This window comes from Centruroides sculpturatus, unplaced genomic scaffold (assembly GCF_000671375.1).
Source record: "Centruroides sculpturatus isolate CEXI.00-Female unplaced genomic scaffold, Cexi_2.0 scaffold98, whole genome shotgun sequence".
NCBI classification, from domain to species: Eukaryota; Metazoa; Arthropoda; class Arachnida; order Scorpiones; family Buthidae; genus Centruroides; species Centruroides sculpturatus.
Genome location: NW_019384476.1, coordinates 600,904 through 616,843, shown reverse-complemented (window position 1 = coordinate 616,843; position 15,940 = coordinate 600,904). Strand labels below are relative to the sequence as shown.

Genomic DNA, 15,940 nt, shown 5'->3' with positions numbered 1-15,940 from the left:
AAAAAAATAACTGTAGTAAGAAAAACAAATGAAAAATGCGAACTAATGTAACGTCGTATGGTGAGTTTTTGTTCGTATCGTGGAGCAAAAATATGTTCGAATTTCATGTCGTATCCTGAAAATTTCGTATGCTGGGGCGTTCGTAACCTGAGGTACCACTGTAGTTGAAAATTAGGCGGCCGGATGGCCGAACGGTCAAGGTGGCAGCCTATCGCTCTGGAGGACCCGGGCTCGAATCCGAACGGGTCAACGGAAGTTTTTCGGTGGGTGGTCCGTTCGGATATGTCGGGCCCCGTCCCTTGCCACTCGGCAGCCCCATTGTGGGCCTGACCGAACCCACAATGGGCTTGCAAAAAGAGGCCCTCTTAGTGCCCGCTGGGCGGAAAGAGTTAAAAAAAAGTAGTTGAAAATAAAAATAAAATAATAAAATTAAATACAGTACTTTCATAACTCAGAATTTATTTCCATGCGAATGGAAGACATTGTGCATTTTTGTGCTTGTTGCAAAGACGGTTCTTGGCCATGTCTTTATTTATTTCCTGCATACTGGTACAATCATGATGCGAGGAGAAAACATACAAAAAAATCCTATAACATCATACAACANATAACTCAGAATTTATTTCCATGCGAATGGAAGACATTGTGCATTTTTGTGCTTGTTGCAAAGACGGTTCTTGGCCATGTCTTTATTTATTTCCTGCATACTGGTACAATCATGATGCGAGGAGAAAACATACAAAAAAATCCTATAACATCATACAACATACGTTAATACAAATCTTATAACTAAAACACAATAGTAAATCCAAAATTAAATCCATTCTAAACCTAAAAGTGGAAGAACAATCTAAAAAAATAAAAAATAAAATAATTACCAGAAAACTAGGCTAAATCTTAAGCCGTGTGGTGTGAACTCATTTCTTTCAGGAGGGGAGTGGACTTACCAGATGTCTAAACGAGTGTGGGACAGAAAAAGTATGTCGATTTATCCAGTGGTGACGAGTTAACGAGTTAATTTTAGTTTTGTTTTGGTTGCTATGCCTTGATTCTGGTCCGGCTTAGTACAGTACATAGCCACTGGTGTCAACCGAGTATAACCCACTAAACCCAACATAATAATAATAATAAGCGCAGAGCCCAAACGGTTAGGAGTCGAAATTTGAAATTTGGTACAGTTAGGATGAAAATATACACTAAGAAGGGATTTTTCGAAATCCCCCCGCGGGAGAGAGGGAAAGAGTTAATGTAATTTTAGAATTGAGCACTTTATTCAATATTCTTTTCGGTTGTATCCTAACCTAATGATGGTCAGTAGAAAGAACGGAAAACATTTATGAAAATAAAGGATAATACTGTACTGATATAAAACTTATTTAGCGAAATACAGAAATGAAATTCTGGTTTCCTCCAAATACGAAAATATGAATTGCGATATACTGTACTTTTTTAAAACTTAAATATAAAGTTTTTAAAAGCAATTTATAAACATCATACAGTTAAAAACACAAAACTATCGTAACAGTCACTCAAAACACTTAAATCTTATATTCACTACTTTTAAAACAAAATTAAATTGCACCACTATTATATTCAAATTAAAAGCGTATCGTTTTATAATATCTAATTGCATTCGTAATCATAAATTTAGTATTCCAATTATTTAGATATTTTCAATTTTTTGAAGGTAATAGTAAAGTCATCAATACAACAGTCTTAAAAATCGATGTAACGACGATAAAATGGCGACATGTTTGAACACGTTTTAAGAAAATTCTTACGTTTTAATATATCTACTTTCACTTGGCTTATCTTCCGTTTTTAATAAATATTGACAATAATTCATTATTTACAACAATTTAATATAGTTTTTTTTACAAATTTATATAAAGTTCTTTGTTTTGTATCAGCTATTTTTTGGCGGTGTTTCTTTTCCAGTGCTGCCAGATTGTCTTCGCTTGATAGTTTTCGTTGTTTACCAATTGATGACAAGTCTTCATAGAATTTTTCATCAATTCGAAAATTTCGAATTTTTTCACCTCTAAAAGGTGTTAAATAGGTAAGAAATAATAATTAATTCAAGAAATGTATAATATTCGTATAACTTTATATTTTTTTTACATTAATTTATCATTGTAGGCCTATCAATGGCAACTAATGGTATAAGTCGATTATATGTGACTTTGTCGCTTCTGAGATTTAAACTGATGATTTATTACCTTTAAACAACGTAATCGCGACTTTTAAATGGTAAAATTATAATTTGCATCAACAAATTTGATTAAATAACATAAAAATGTTCATTTTTAAAGTAATTTTCATGCTGAATGAAGTGATTTGCTTACATTTTATAAATTTTTTCCAGCGCATTTAAGGTCAATCACTCCAAATTTTTATATAAATTAGGTACTTATTATTATATTTATATGGGTTTTATATGGTTTTTAGTTGAAAATACATAAAATTTATGTGATATTTCGTGTTAAAATGGTTATTTTTAATGCTTTATGACTTGCAGTTTATGTATGGAGAAGTTAATTAAGATTAATAAACTGTTTGGTTTTAATTATGTAAATAGTCTGTGATTTGTTATATGAATCTAATGGAATCAATTACATATCAAAAGTAAAGGATTTGAATTAATCAATGCACCTTTAATAATTGGCGAAAGTTTAAATAATGCTAAAACTTTCAATCCTATTAATGTCCCAAACAACTTTGAACCGTTTACCTTTAAAGATTACTTGTTAGCATTATTTAAACTTCACTCATTATTAAAGATGCATTTATTAACCACAGTGGTTAGTACTCTTAAAATCCTTTCATTCTCTTCATATGATAGTATTGAAATAATTGTAAGTCACTAATAAACATGATAGTTTATTAGCATCTTATGAGTCAGATGTGTGAGCAGTAAATTTGCATATTTGTTCTGTAATCCAGTATGATTTACTTTATTTTTTTAACTAATGTTGGATGGAATCCTTCACTGTTTAATGTTTTAGTACAAACAAATATTAAAATAATTATTGCAGTTAAGGAATCAAAATAGTCCCATTCCACTAAATAAAAGTTAGCAGGTTTATAATAGGGAAAAAAACTGAATTATTCTGAAATCTAAATATGTTCAGAATCTGACAATATAGCCTGTTATTCTATATATCCAGGGTGGCCAAGCTCCTTGATAGTCCGAGCCATTTTTCAAAATTTGAAATTTTTCATGAGCCACAATTAAATACATATTAAAAAGGTATGCAAAAAAGGTATTAAAAAATTTTTTTACAGAAATTATATTTATTGAAAACATATAAATAAAAGTACAAAATATGTGTATTGAATTTAAATATTAAAAATTAGTGTTGTAATGAATAGTATATTTTGGCCTCAGGCTGAATACTGAATATTCGACCAGGAGCATGGCTGAATAGCCAAATATTCGGCCAAACTATTCAGCTCGATTAACGCACGTACGAAAATTGGTGGCAAACCGCATTATGGCAAGGATCCTGCTCTCTATTGGCCCACTGTCACTACGCTTCGCCAATTGCATTAATTCTTGGCAGTTGTAGCGGACAGACAAGAATGTCATGGAAGTATGTGATAAATGATGATATCAAATGTGGATAACAATGAAATGACCTACACGTGTAAATAACAGAAAAAGAACAGAGAAGGACCGCGAAGTGAAAATGTGAAAATAAATATGAAATTGAGTTGATAACATAATTGAACAAGTCGAGGCAGCTTATTGGCATGAAATTCGCTGCCGTCAATGCCAAACAATTGTTGTCATAGACTTCGGAAAGCTAAATGCTTGTAATGTAAGTCACTTAGCGTGCACGGGCGAAAGCCTGGGGCTGTTTGGGCTATCAAGCTGTCTCAAATCTGTGAAATCATAACTGTGACTTATATCGATGTCCTATCTNCAAATCGATTTAATACGTTGTAGCTAGATAACCATCTAACAATGCAAAAGAAATTAATGTCATTTGGAAGTTCTTCGTTCTTTAATTCTTCAAGGAAATTTTTGAATTGTCGATGATTTTTTGCATTGGTGCGAATGTAATTTACAATGTGTAACACTGTTTTCATAACATCAGGATATTTTAAATATTTTGTAACGAGATGTTCTCGGTGAATTATGCAGTGAATCAGTATGAATTGTGGAATTTGAGAATCATCTTTTAAAAGCTCAATAAGACCGACTTTTTTACCCAGCATTGCCGGAGCTCCATCAGTTGCAATGCTTACAAGTTTATTAAGAGGCGCATCAAAAGTTTTCATTATAGAATCTAATGCATTTTTAATATCGACACCGCGGGTTGACTCTTGAAGTGCTACTAAATCTAATAATTCTTCTTTAACAACGAAGTCAGGTGAAACAAAACATATGAAAACTGCCAATTGCGGAAGATCTGTGATATCTGTTGATGAATCAACAGATATCACAGATCAAGGGCTAAGCTTAATGCAATACAGTTCTTCAAATCATTTTTTAAATTATATTCAAGAGATGTATTAATTGCAGTTATGCGTTGTTTGGTTGTGTGTCTCGAGATGGGAATTTGTGAAACAACTATGTGCAATGCTGCATTATTTGGATCTAAAACTTTAAGTACATCTTCCAAGTTTTTTTAATAAACTCTCTCCCTCCATACGGGCGTTTTGCACGAGCAATATTCCAGACAATAACAAAACTGGCTTCAGCCACATTATTGAGCCACACTTGATTGCTAAAGATCGTCAAAATTGACTGTTGTTTATTTAAATTTGATTTTAAAGAAGCAAGTTTATCTAATGTTAATTTGGAATTTGGTGGATACTGATTAGAAAACTGAAGATGATTGGTTTCATAATGTCGACGTAAATTGCTAGCTTTATAATTTTTGACCGTAGAATTACAAATAACACATAATGCTTTTCTGTTATTGTCAACAAAAAAGAAATTCTTCTCCCACTCATTATTAAAACTTCTATTTTCTTGCTCATATTTTCTTTTTTTATTTTCGTTCTCTGTCGTCATTTTTTGAAAAGAACTGGAAATAAATAAAGAAATTTAGAAAATACAAGTTTTGTGTTATTAAAACAATAACAACACGTGTTACATATTACGAAACAAATTATAGTTAACTTACCAAAAATTCCAGATTACAAATTATATCCGTAGCAAGAGTGATACAAATTGTTTCCTCCAGAGCACAATGTCAACTGCCCGTTGCAATGACAGTTTACAAATTCAAAATCGGTCTGAAGTCGGTCGATAATGGACGATTACGCCACTGTTTATGTTCGTTTGTGCAGTTTTCAATGAGTCATATCATTCTTAACTCGGACGGAAATGAAATTTGTTACAACATTGCACTTAGTCTTTCATATTTGTTGTTAGTAATTTAAAAGACATTTTGAAACACATACGGAACGATAATAATTTAAAAAAATATAATAACACGAAAATGAAAAGGGAACTCGGGTACATTTATCAAGAGCCACAAATAATCCTTCAAAGAGCCGCATGTGGCTCACGAGCCGCAGGTTGGCCACCCCTGGTCTATAACATGTGGCATTTTCACATTACCAGATCACATTTTGATTGACCATTAAAAGAATATCAATATGAATTTCACTTTGTGGTCTTATTGAATACACCAAAATGCATAGTTTATTTTTGAGAGTGCTACAACACAAAATTTGCATTATGGTGGATTTATCAAGTCAGAACATATTGTTACAGATTTTTTTGGTCTTTGAGCCTAACATTGCAAGAACTTCTTGTTATCCTCTAGAAAATGTCTTGCAGGTCTTACATTCCTCAGAATGTGAGACACTTTCTGTAGAATAACATTTTATTTTTTTTGATGACCATTATAAATCTTTTTCATCTTGTTTATTGAGAACCAAGACTTAAACATGACATTTTAATAATCTTAATAAAAATATACTACCATATTTTTCTGGCATATTGGTCTATCTGGGGAGACCATGAAATTGGATTTTCTGTATGGTAAAACCTGGCATGCTGGTTTAAGTGAAGTTAAACATCCCTCTCCAGAGGGTGTGTGAAACTCAGTCACCAATTTTTATTGTAAAATTCTGAAACTCAGCATTACATTAAAAATTACGATTGTATGTTTAATTTCTGGATTTTTTCTTCTTTCTGACAATGGAAAATACTTGTGGAATGCCAAAAGTTTGTTTTTTTATTTTTTTTTATTTTTTGTTTATTTTATTAATTTTTATCCAAAAACACAAAATAAACATAACAAATTTCAGAAACTCACTATAAATTATCTCAACTTACATTGATTAATATTTACTAGACGTGAAATTTGAGAGGGTGTTATCTTTCAGGTTCAGGGTAGACTGTCAGTGCAGTCCACTGACTAACTAATACTATTAATGTCAATAAACCACTAATTATTTTATTGTTCTGTAAACTAAAACTCTATTTTATTGTGGGAAGAATGTTTTCTTTAACATTATTTAACAACTACTTTTGTTCGATCTGATTAATTTTATTTTTAGTTGCGGTTTAGCTGGCATGATGGTCTCCCCTGGTTATATGTGGCATGCCGGTCAATCTGAGAAAATACTGTAAAATCAAATTTAACAGTATAATTAGGTATTTTTGCTGTTATAAATCTCTAATCTAGATGTAAATGCCTTTATATTGATGAATAAGTACAAATTTTATTTCTTAATTATTTAAAATATGACTAAACCTGGGCTAAGATAAAAAGATAGTTTGTCACAAATAAGTAAAAAAGCCTGGAATTTTATTTTTTTACAGAGGAGTGTAAGAGCATATTTCAAAAATTTAAGGTTATTATGTAAGCAGCAGAAAAATGCTGTACATATAACTTGCTCTTCACCATCAAGTTATATCAAACAAAATCATTGGTACTGTATACATCTATCACTTCTTTTGCATATTGTTGATTCCACTTCCCTTATACTGGTGCTATCTAGTTCTAAGAAAATATACAGTTAGATGATACTAGTATAAAGCTCATAATACTTAAACTATTTTATTTTATTTATTTTATGGCTTTCAATTTCCATTGTCTGTTCTTATGTATTCTGTTTTTCTAAATTAATACTCATTCATTATCTTAAATTATATGTAAAGAAATAACATGATATACCTCTTCATTATCTCATAAGAGGTCTGGAAAAGACTTTGCATTTCACCTCCCACATTTTGTGCCATGTAGATAATGAGTAGGCTACAAAAATGTAAATAATACACCTGACTTTTTAATAATTGGGCTGGGCTGCAATTTGAAAACATTGGCCATCTATAAATTTCCATTGTCATCCATCCATCTTTCCTTAATCTCCAGAACGAAGTTAGATAGATGAAATCTGAGACTAGATATGGAAACCTTAGGAGCAGGAGGCTCGATTAATTATATATGAACTTTTGATGCAAACTGGAAGTCACTTTATTTCAATCAAAACTTTCCCTGAAAGCAGTTAATAGATGACGGGCACGACTCTATTGTTAAAGGAAAAGTATGATATACAGGGGCAAGACATTATAGTACTAATTTGAGGTAGAAAGCATATATTTTAAATTAAATAAATGTCGCAATTCTGGACTGCTATTTTTAAATGTCACAATAAATAATTGCTTGTTCTAATTTATTTTGTTTTAATAGAATCAATGCATATTATTATTGTTTAAAACTGAAAGTTGTATGCAATGTCTGTAAGGTAATCAATCACATTACGATTTTGAAAATCTTGGACTATTCTTTAGATTCTAGCAGAAATTGCAGCATACTTCTTGTTTCTTTCATTGCCTGAATTACCAGCAATTAGTTGTGTAATTTCAAAATTGTGCAGTCCTTGTTGTTTCTTTAAAGAATCAATGAATCGGTAAACTATAATAGAGCAACTAATAGAGAGGCTCAAAGATCTTGATCTCAAAGACAATGAATATATGACGGTCATGGATTTTGATTTGTTATATCCATCTATAAAACTAACATTATGTTTTTGTGCCCTAAGGGACTTTATGCTTAACAACATAGAGAATTCAGAAAAATACCGTAAGCACATTCTGGAACTCACAGATTTAATCTGTTACACATCCTTTGAATTTAATGGAAATATTTTCCTACAGAACAGGGGAGTTCCTATGGGCAGCCCTATGTTGCCCATACTTTGCGATCTAGTTTTATGTCAGCTAGAAAATTCTTTATTACTGAAATTCAAGGAAGAAGTTATTCTTTACTCTAGATATGTTGATGACGTATTTATTCTTTGGAAAAATAATATCAATGTTCTTGCTTTCTTAAATAACATCAATAATAATACTTAAGGTTTAAAGTTGCGACTGGACCAGGAAAGCTTTACTAATGTCCATTTCCTTGACGTCAACATCATATGCAAAAGAGGTGAAATATGCACTAACATCTACAGGAAACTGGGACTGAATAACATCATCATACCATATAATTCAATGGATCCTAGACACTTTAAATATGCCGCTTTCCGATCGTGGATCAAATGAGCCTTTACTCATTGCACAAATATACTTGATACAAGGAATTAGAGTACATTATACAAATAGCACAACAGAATGGTTACCAAAAGAATCTTATAAAAAACTCATCGCAACTTTTCAGATTAAAACTAATCAGTTTCCTTTAATTAACAATAAACGCATGACGGTAATCAACTATCATCCCTTCTTAAGAAAAATGATGAACGATATTGCAAACATCAATAATTTATGGATCATATATCGTTGCAATCCTGCAGTATACAAGTTACTGAGAAATGATAAAAAAAGAATGACAACCAGATCGCTACCTCCGGCATTTATTCCATACTAATCAAAGACCGTCGTTTTGATTCAGATAGTGTTTATATAGGCGCTACTTTGAGAAGATTGGAACAAAGAATCAAAGAACATAAATACTCTATTAGAAAGAACAACAATAGCACTGTTTTAGCATCTTACGCCAACCAGCAAGGAGTTGAGGTTATATGGGACCAAGCTTCCATCATTAGACTCACGTCTAACAAGCACTCCATCAAACATCTCGAAAAGCTTGAGATTTATAAAGCCCAAGGGAAAACTTCTTGTATCAATCATAGGGACGCCCACTCTCTGTCTACAGCATGGAAATCATTTTATGAAGATAAACTGTAATTTTTACGAGGCATTAATTTTTAATGCGATTATGTTGAGCGTTTTATTTTTATTTTTTATATTCTTATATCCCTATCTTTTTGTATTTATTCCCTTAAGCGCACATCATTACAAATGCATGTGCAGTTATTATTTTTTCATAATTTTAATTTAAGTTTTATTTCTTTAATGTTCTTTTTACTTTATTATTTAACTGATGAAGATCGTTAAAGACAATCGAAAATATTTTTATGATATTAAATTATTTGCTGGAATATTTAAAAAGGTGATAATTTTGCTTAATGTACTTGTTATCATCTACAAATTTTCTTTTGCCTCTGATTGATGGAACACTTTTTACCATTGTACACATAGGATTAATCAATGAAGATTACCCACAAATGCAATGCCCACTGCACTAGGAAATGTAAGGAGTGCCAGATGCAGGAACTTTTATTGTTTGAATTTAGACAAATAAGAACAAGATTCACTTGTTACTGAAGAGACTCCTATAAGATTAGTCACTGTTTTCTACCCTCCATGTCTGTCATTAACTACATGACTATCGCCCTCGTGGCTGAGTACATATTCTTTCCATTGCATATACAATGAAAGAGAACCCTGAAGACACAAAAGGGAGAAATTAGTGTAAAAGCTATGTGACAATTTGTACACAAATTTAATTTTGAAAATTTGTTCAAAAAAGTTAATGTTATTGAAAATTCAGTTTGAGTAATTAAGAAAGTTTAACATTGAATCTCCACTTCAGGGGCTGGTACTTCAATATAAATTTGAGTTATCTAGAGTTGACTGTATTTACATTTTTGTAACCTACTCACTGTCTACAGGGGAAAAATGTGATTATTAGTTAATCATTAGCAGATAATAGGTTTTGGTTTTTAAAAAATGTTAAAAATGAGCATATGTTTAATAGTGTATTTCAAAACAGTGTAATTGAGGAATTTCTCAATAATTGTTAAAGTTTGATGTCTGATTTTTTATAAATATTCTTTGCCATTGATAGATATATATATGAGCAGTTTATATGAAAATTTCATATTTTCACATAAGATCTAAAAAGCAGACAATTAACATTAAAAAAAAAAAAAGATTAAATCTCATTCAAAAATATGTTCATTCTATTTGTTAGCTTTAAAAAGTATTCAAAGTCTTACTTGAAATTCACAAAAACTTAAAAATCACTATGTAAATAAAGTGTCTTCATACTTCATTCTTGCTTCAAATACAGTTTGTTTCTGATTTTAAAGTATCTTGCAGCTTTTTAATAAAATCAAATCATTCAAAACATAAAAATGTAATGTTTTGAAATATTTAATTTTATTAAAAGCTGTTACAGTTTTATGCCAAATTTAAAGCTTTATAATATTTTAGATCAGCATATATTGATATTATTCTGAAATGGGCCATGTTTTGCAATTATGCCTATGTGTATTCAATTTATGATTGTGATAAGTATAAATTATGTCTATTCAATTGAAATTTCTCAATTATTATTTTTATTATCAGCAAGATTGATAAGAAGAAAAACAAAATTGAAATTCAGAAAGAGAAGGCAAGAAGAATTTTATAGAAACTGGAACTGTCATGCTTTTCATTACTTGTACTTTTAATTGTTTGAGCAGAATATATCATTGTTGAAACACAAAAATCCCATAAATACCAAAATCAAATTTTATAGGAGTAACCAAAAGGCAATTACTATTGCATGTAATAGTGTAAGACTCATTTGGGAAGGTTCATTATAAGTTGTAATTTTGTAGTTACCGGACTAAACTCAACTAAAACTTATTTTTTCTGTTGTTATTTATGTGGATTGCCTAATTATATAAGAGCTTATACAACTAAGAGTACAGCCAGTTCTAATGGTTAAATGTATCCAAGATTTTTGCAGAACATGCATACTCAAAGGGTGGTACAACTATAAAAAAACATCATAAGCATCACTATAGATCAATTTTGTGTATCAACAATGATAGTGATTTTAAGAATAAATTGACAAAATAGTTTCAATAGTATTGATGATAAAACTGCATTGGAATATTTTTCTTTCATAGGTAGTTTGAATGTATTAATATTTTTCTTAAAATATAAAAAAAGAATTATGATATTGGCCACTCCTATACATCAACATAAGTCCATGCAATTTTTTAACATGTAAATGAAAGAATTTTTTTTAGAGAAAGCAATAAATTTATTCAATGATGTAAAGGCTATTTTGATTTACAGTCTTTTTCCATCTTTTTCCAAGCTCCATAATTCCTTGCTTAAAGAACTTCCTGTCTGTCTTGGCAAAAAATTTTAAATGCCATCTTAATGTTTTTCGCCATCTTAAGTGCCATCATTGATGTCTTCCTCTGAAACAAAGCACTGTCCATTTAAATAATTTTGAAGCAAACAAAATAGGTGTTACTCAGAGGAGGCAATATGTAGTAAATATAGAGGATATGGCAAGACCTTTCAGCTTAACTGCAATAATTTTTGCCATGTTTGCAAAGATTAGCGAGGTCTGATGACTTTCTTTTGGTTTACCAATTCTAGATGCTTCTCATGGATAGCTACATTCAATTTGCCCAGTTGGCCACAGTTCATACCAGAATTGATTGTTTTGTTCTTCAGAAACAACTAGCCTTCCAGTCCCACCAAATTGAGAGCACAATCTTATTTGAGCGAAGTCCTACCTTTGAAGTGGTTTGTGGTGGTTTGCCATGTAGCCTCATTATCATTTGCACTCAACATGTTGTACATGATCCATTTTTCACTGCCCATTATCACCTGCTTCAGAAATGGATCTTTTTTTCATATTTTTGCTAATGGAAATGCATTCTAGACAATTTGCTTCAGACTGTGAAAATGTACAGCGCGGACAGGAAAACACAGATACGTTTTACTAATTAAACAAGTTTAATTTCGCGCTAACATTAATATATATACAGAGTAAGTTCGGATTCCCGCTGTTTACCTACAAATGTTTCCAAAATCCCGAGCGATTGGATATACCAATAGACCGGTAGTTTCTTTCTCGGTAACTACCTCCTGACAAATTTAGTTGTGCGCGTAAACTTAAACTAACTTAAAACTAAATTAAACTAAGAGATAGAAAAGATAGAAAGGGGAAATAAGAAGAATTAAAGGACAGAGGGTACCCAATTTTCCTGTTGGTTCTCCTCCCGTTCCTCGTCTCGGCTTCGTTCTCGTCTGTTCTCTTTTTAGAACAATTTGGGTCCGTTTTGGCGTTTCTCTTTATAATCGTCGATCAGATTCTTCTGTCAATCTGCTTCTTATGGCCTCCTTCTGCAGCGTTCCCCAACTTTCCGTTCCAGACCTGCTGCCACTCTTCTCTCGCTCTTCGAGTCTGGCCTAAGAATGCCGAAAAACCCTTTGTTTTCCTTCTCTTCCAGCCCCGTTTTCTCCTTTTGTTCTAAGGCTACCCTCTGATGGGTTAGGGGTGAGGCGAGTTCTCGGAAGTCTGAGACAAAAGAACAAAGAAATCGGAAGGAAAGAAAATTCTAGAATTTAAATTAAACTAAAACTATATGGACCAATAGTAATGATAACAAAATTAATAAAAGAAAACAGGCGTGTAGCCACAAGACAATTCATGCTGAACCCAAATGTCAAGTTTACTAATGTAATAATTTTGTGAGTTGACGCAGATGATTTTCCACACTCAATTTTAATATTTGGAGAATGCTTGCAATTTCCTGCTTTGTATAGTGTGGATTGGTGTTGATTAGTTCCTTCACTTTGTCAGTATTGATCTCTTGTGGCCAGTCCAAGCATGATATGTCTTGGACAGAAAAATCTTCAGAATGAAATCTTACAAACCACTTCTGGTATACACATTCTTTCAAGGCATCCTTGCCATACAACATACACACCTTTACAAGTTTGCACTACAATTTTGCCTTTTTTAAAAATAAAAAAGCATAATATACCAAAAATGCTAATTTTGTTTATCCATCTTTCAATTGATGTTGAACACGACCAATCTTTGAAATGTCAATTTAAAAAAATAAACAATATTCATTTTTTTAAACTGTTAAAATATTCAAAATTTGAAATGAAATTTGTTGCTTTTCATAATGTCTACCTACCGTCATCTATCAACAAAAACTGAAAACTGAGCACAGTCTTATTTGCCTACTCTCTATGTTTCAAGTTCTGGATAACATTTTATATATATGTAGATGCTCATATGGGTGAATGCTATATAAAATTTTCATAGTTAATAACATTTATCAAGCTCTTTGATGTTTCAAAAAACAAAACAATAATTATATTATCAAAACCTAAATATCTTTTAGTACAATTATTTAATAATTGACATCAATGAAACATACTATACTGTATTTGCATCAAAAGATGTTTTATATATATTAGGCTCAAAGATCAAAAATGTTCACTGAGTGGAAACAATTATCAGAATGTGTTGAGGCTTTACAGAATCAGCCACAACAAATTTCATGTGCTGACTGCTTATAGAGTCATAATGCAAAATTTCTGTTAGGACTGTTAAAGAAAAGACTACAATGCATTCCAGCATGTCATTGTTGTTTCCTGTTAATTCTGTAGTAACAAATAAAAAGTTTAGGATATATAACTGAATAAGTATAATAATTAAAAACAGACAAACTCAATTATTTTTGCAGGAACTGTTAAGATTGAGAATTTTGAATAACATTTGCACTTTTTATTGATGCAGTCATTTCACAATTGTAGTTTACAAAGTTCTGTTTAATTTCAGATGTTATATTTGATGCTGACCAAAGAGATAGTGAACTTGAAGGCACATCACATATGTTGATGGTGTTGTTGTCAGTAGTTGTAAACTTATTTCAAGCATACAACTGCTCAAATAGGCCTTTGGTGCTCAACTGATAAAGCCCAGACATGTTTGATGATAGTCATTTGTCAATTTTGATTTGACATCATGAGTTGATTTTGAATTTGGGTCTATTCTTCTTCGTTAATGAGGTTAAGATGGCAGATTGTTTTGTGTATGTGTCTGATAAAAATTTACCATGTTGTTTCTTCAACAACACATTGTGGTATGATGATAATACTGGAATGTGTTTTGATCATTCTTTTTAAGTCTCAACACAAATTTTGCATTGTGAAATTTTTTTAAAATGTCAGAACACTTTGTGGCTTTTTATAAGCAGCCAGGATGCAAAATTTCTCATTGAGGCTGTTTTTTCTGAAAAGCCACAATGTATTCTAGTGATTTTTGATTATTGAGCTTTATCGTATATCCAATATATAACTTCTAGATGCAGTGATCTTGAGAGTGTGGAAAGTGAGGAATATGTTGAAACTTTTGCAGGATTAAGTACAGGATGACAGGTGTTTGTGATACATGAAAATAGGATTAGAACAAATGACACAGTTATGGTTAATATAACTAACTTGAAAATTTCCAATACAAATATCAGAAATTTAGTGTCATGAGATTCTGTGATGGAAAACAGCATAAGCTGTTGGAATGGTGTGTATAGAGTGAAAAATAACAGATATCAGTGTTTGAACAATGGAAAGGGGTGACCTAATATAATACCTGTGACAGAAGACCTGTACAAGTTCTGTTTTTTTCTTCATCTGTGAATGTGTACTTAGTTGAATTCTGCTCAGCAGATGCTTTTATNTACAAGTTTATTAAGAAGTTAAGTTTGATGGCACATCAAAAGTTTTCATTATGGAATCTAATGCATTTTTAATAGCGACACCGCTTGAAGTGCTACTAAATCTAATAATTCTTCTTTAACAACGAAGTCAGGTGAAACAAAACGTATGAAAACTGCCAATTGCGGAAGATCTATGATATCTGTCGATTCGTCAAGGGCTAAACTGAATGCAATACAGTTCTTCAAATCATTTTTTAAATTATATTCAAGAGAAGTATTAATTGCAGTTATGTGTTGTTCGGTTGTGTGTCTCGAGATGGGAATTTGCGAAACAACTATGTGCAATGCTGCATTATTTGGATCTAAAACTTCAAGTACATCTTCCAAGTTTTTTTTAATAAACTCTCCCTCTACGGGCGTTTTGCATGAGCAATATTCCAGGTAATAACAAAACTGGCTTCAGCCACATTATTAGCTTGATTGCTAAAGGTCGTCAAAATTGACTGTTGTTTATTTAAATTTGATTTTAATTAAAGAAGCAAGTTTATCTGATCTTAATTTGGAATTTGGTGGATACTGATTAGAAAACTAAGGATGATTGGTTTCATAATGTCGACGTAAATTGATAGCTTTATAATTTTTGACTGTAGAATTACAAATAACACATAATGCTTTTCTGTTATTGTCAACAAAAAAGAAATTCTCCTCCCACTTATTATTAAAACTTCTATTTTCTTGTTCGTATTTTCTTTTTATATTTTCGTTCTCTGTCATCATTCTTTTAAAAGAACTGGAAATAAATAAAGAAATTTAGAAAATACAAGTTTTGTGTTATTAAAACAATAACAACACGTGTTACATATTACGAAACAAATTATAGTTAACTTACCAAAAATTCCATATACAAATTATATCCTTAGCAAGAGTGATACAAATTGTTTCCTCCAGAGCACAATGTCAACTGTCCGTTGCAATGACAGTTTACAAATTCAAAATCGGTCTGGAGTCGGATGATTACGCCACTGTTTATGTTCGTTTGTGCAGTTTTCGATGAATCATATCATTCTTAACTTGGATGGAAATGAAATTTGTTACAACATTGCACTTAGTCTTTCATATTTGTTGTTAGTAATTTAAAAGACATTTTGAAACACATACG

General features: G+C 31.4%; 1 protein-coding gene across 1 annotated transcript in view; it reads left to right on the top strand.

The window, feature by feature from the left end:
* The first annotated feature begins 1,913 nt into the window (after window positions 1-1,913).
* LOC111621342 (helicase ARIP4-like) overlaps window positions 1,914-15,940 on the top strand; it is a 93,499-nt gene continuing 79,472 nt past the window's right edge. The window contains exon 1 of the mRNA XM_023363438.1: window positions 1,914-2,059. The gene's annotated coding sequence lies outside the window, so the exon portion shown is untranslated. The remainder of the gene's footprint in view (window positions 2,060-15,940) is intronic.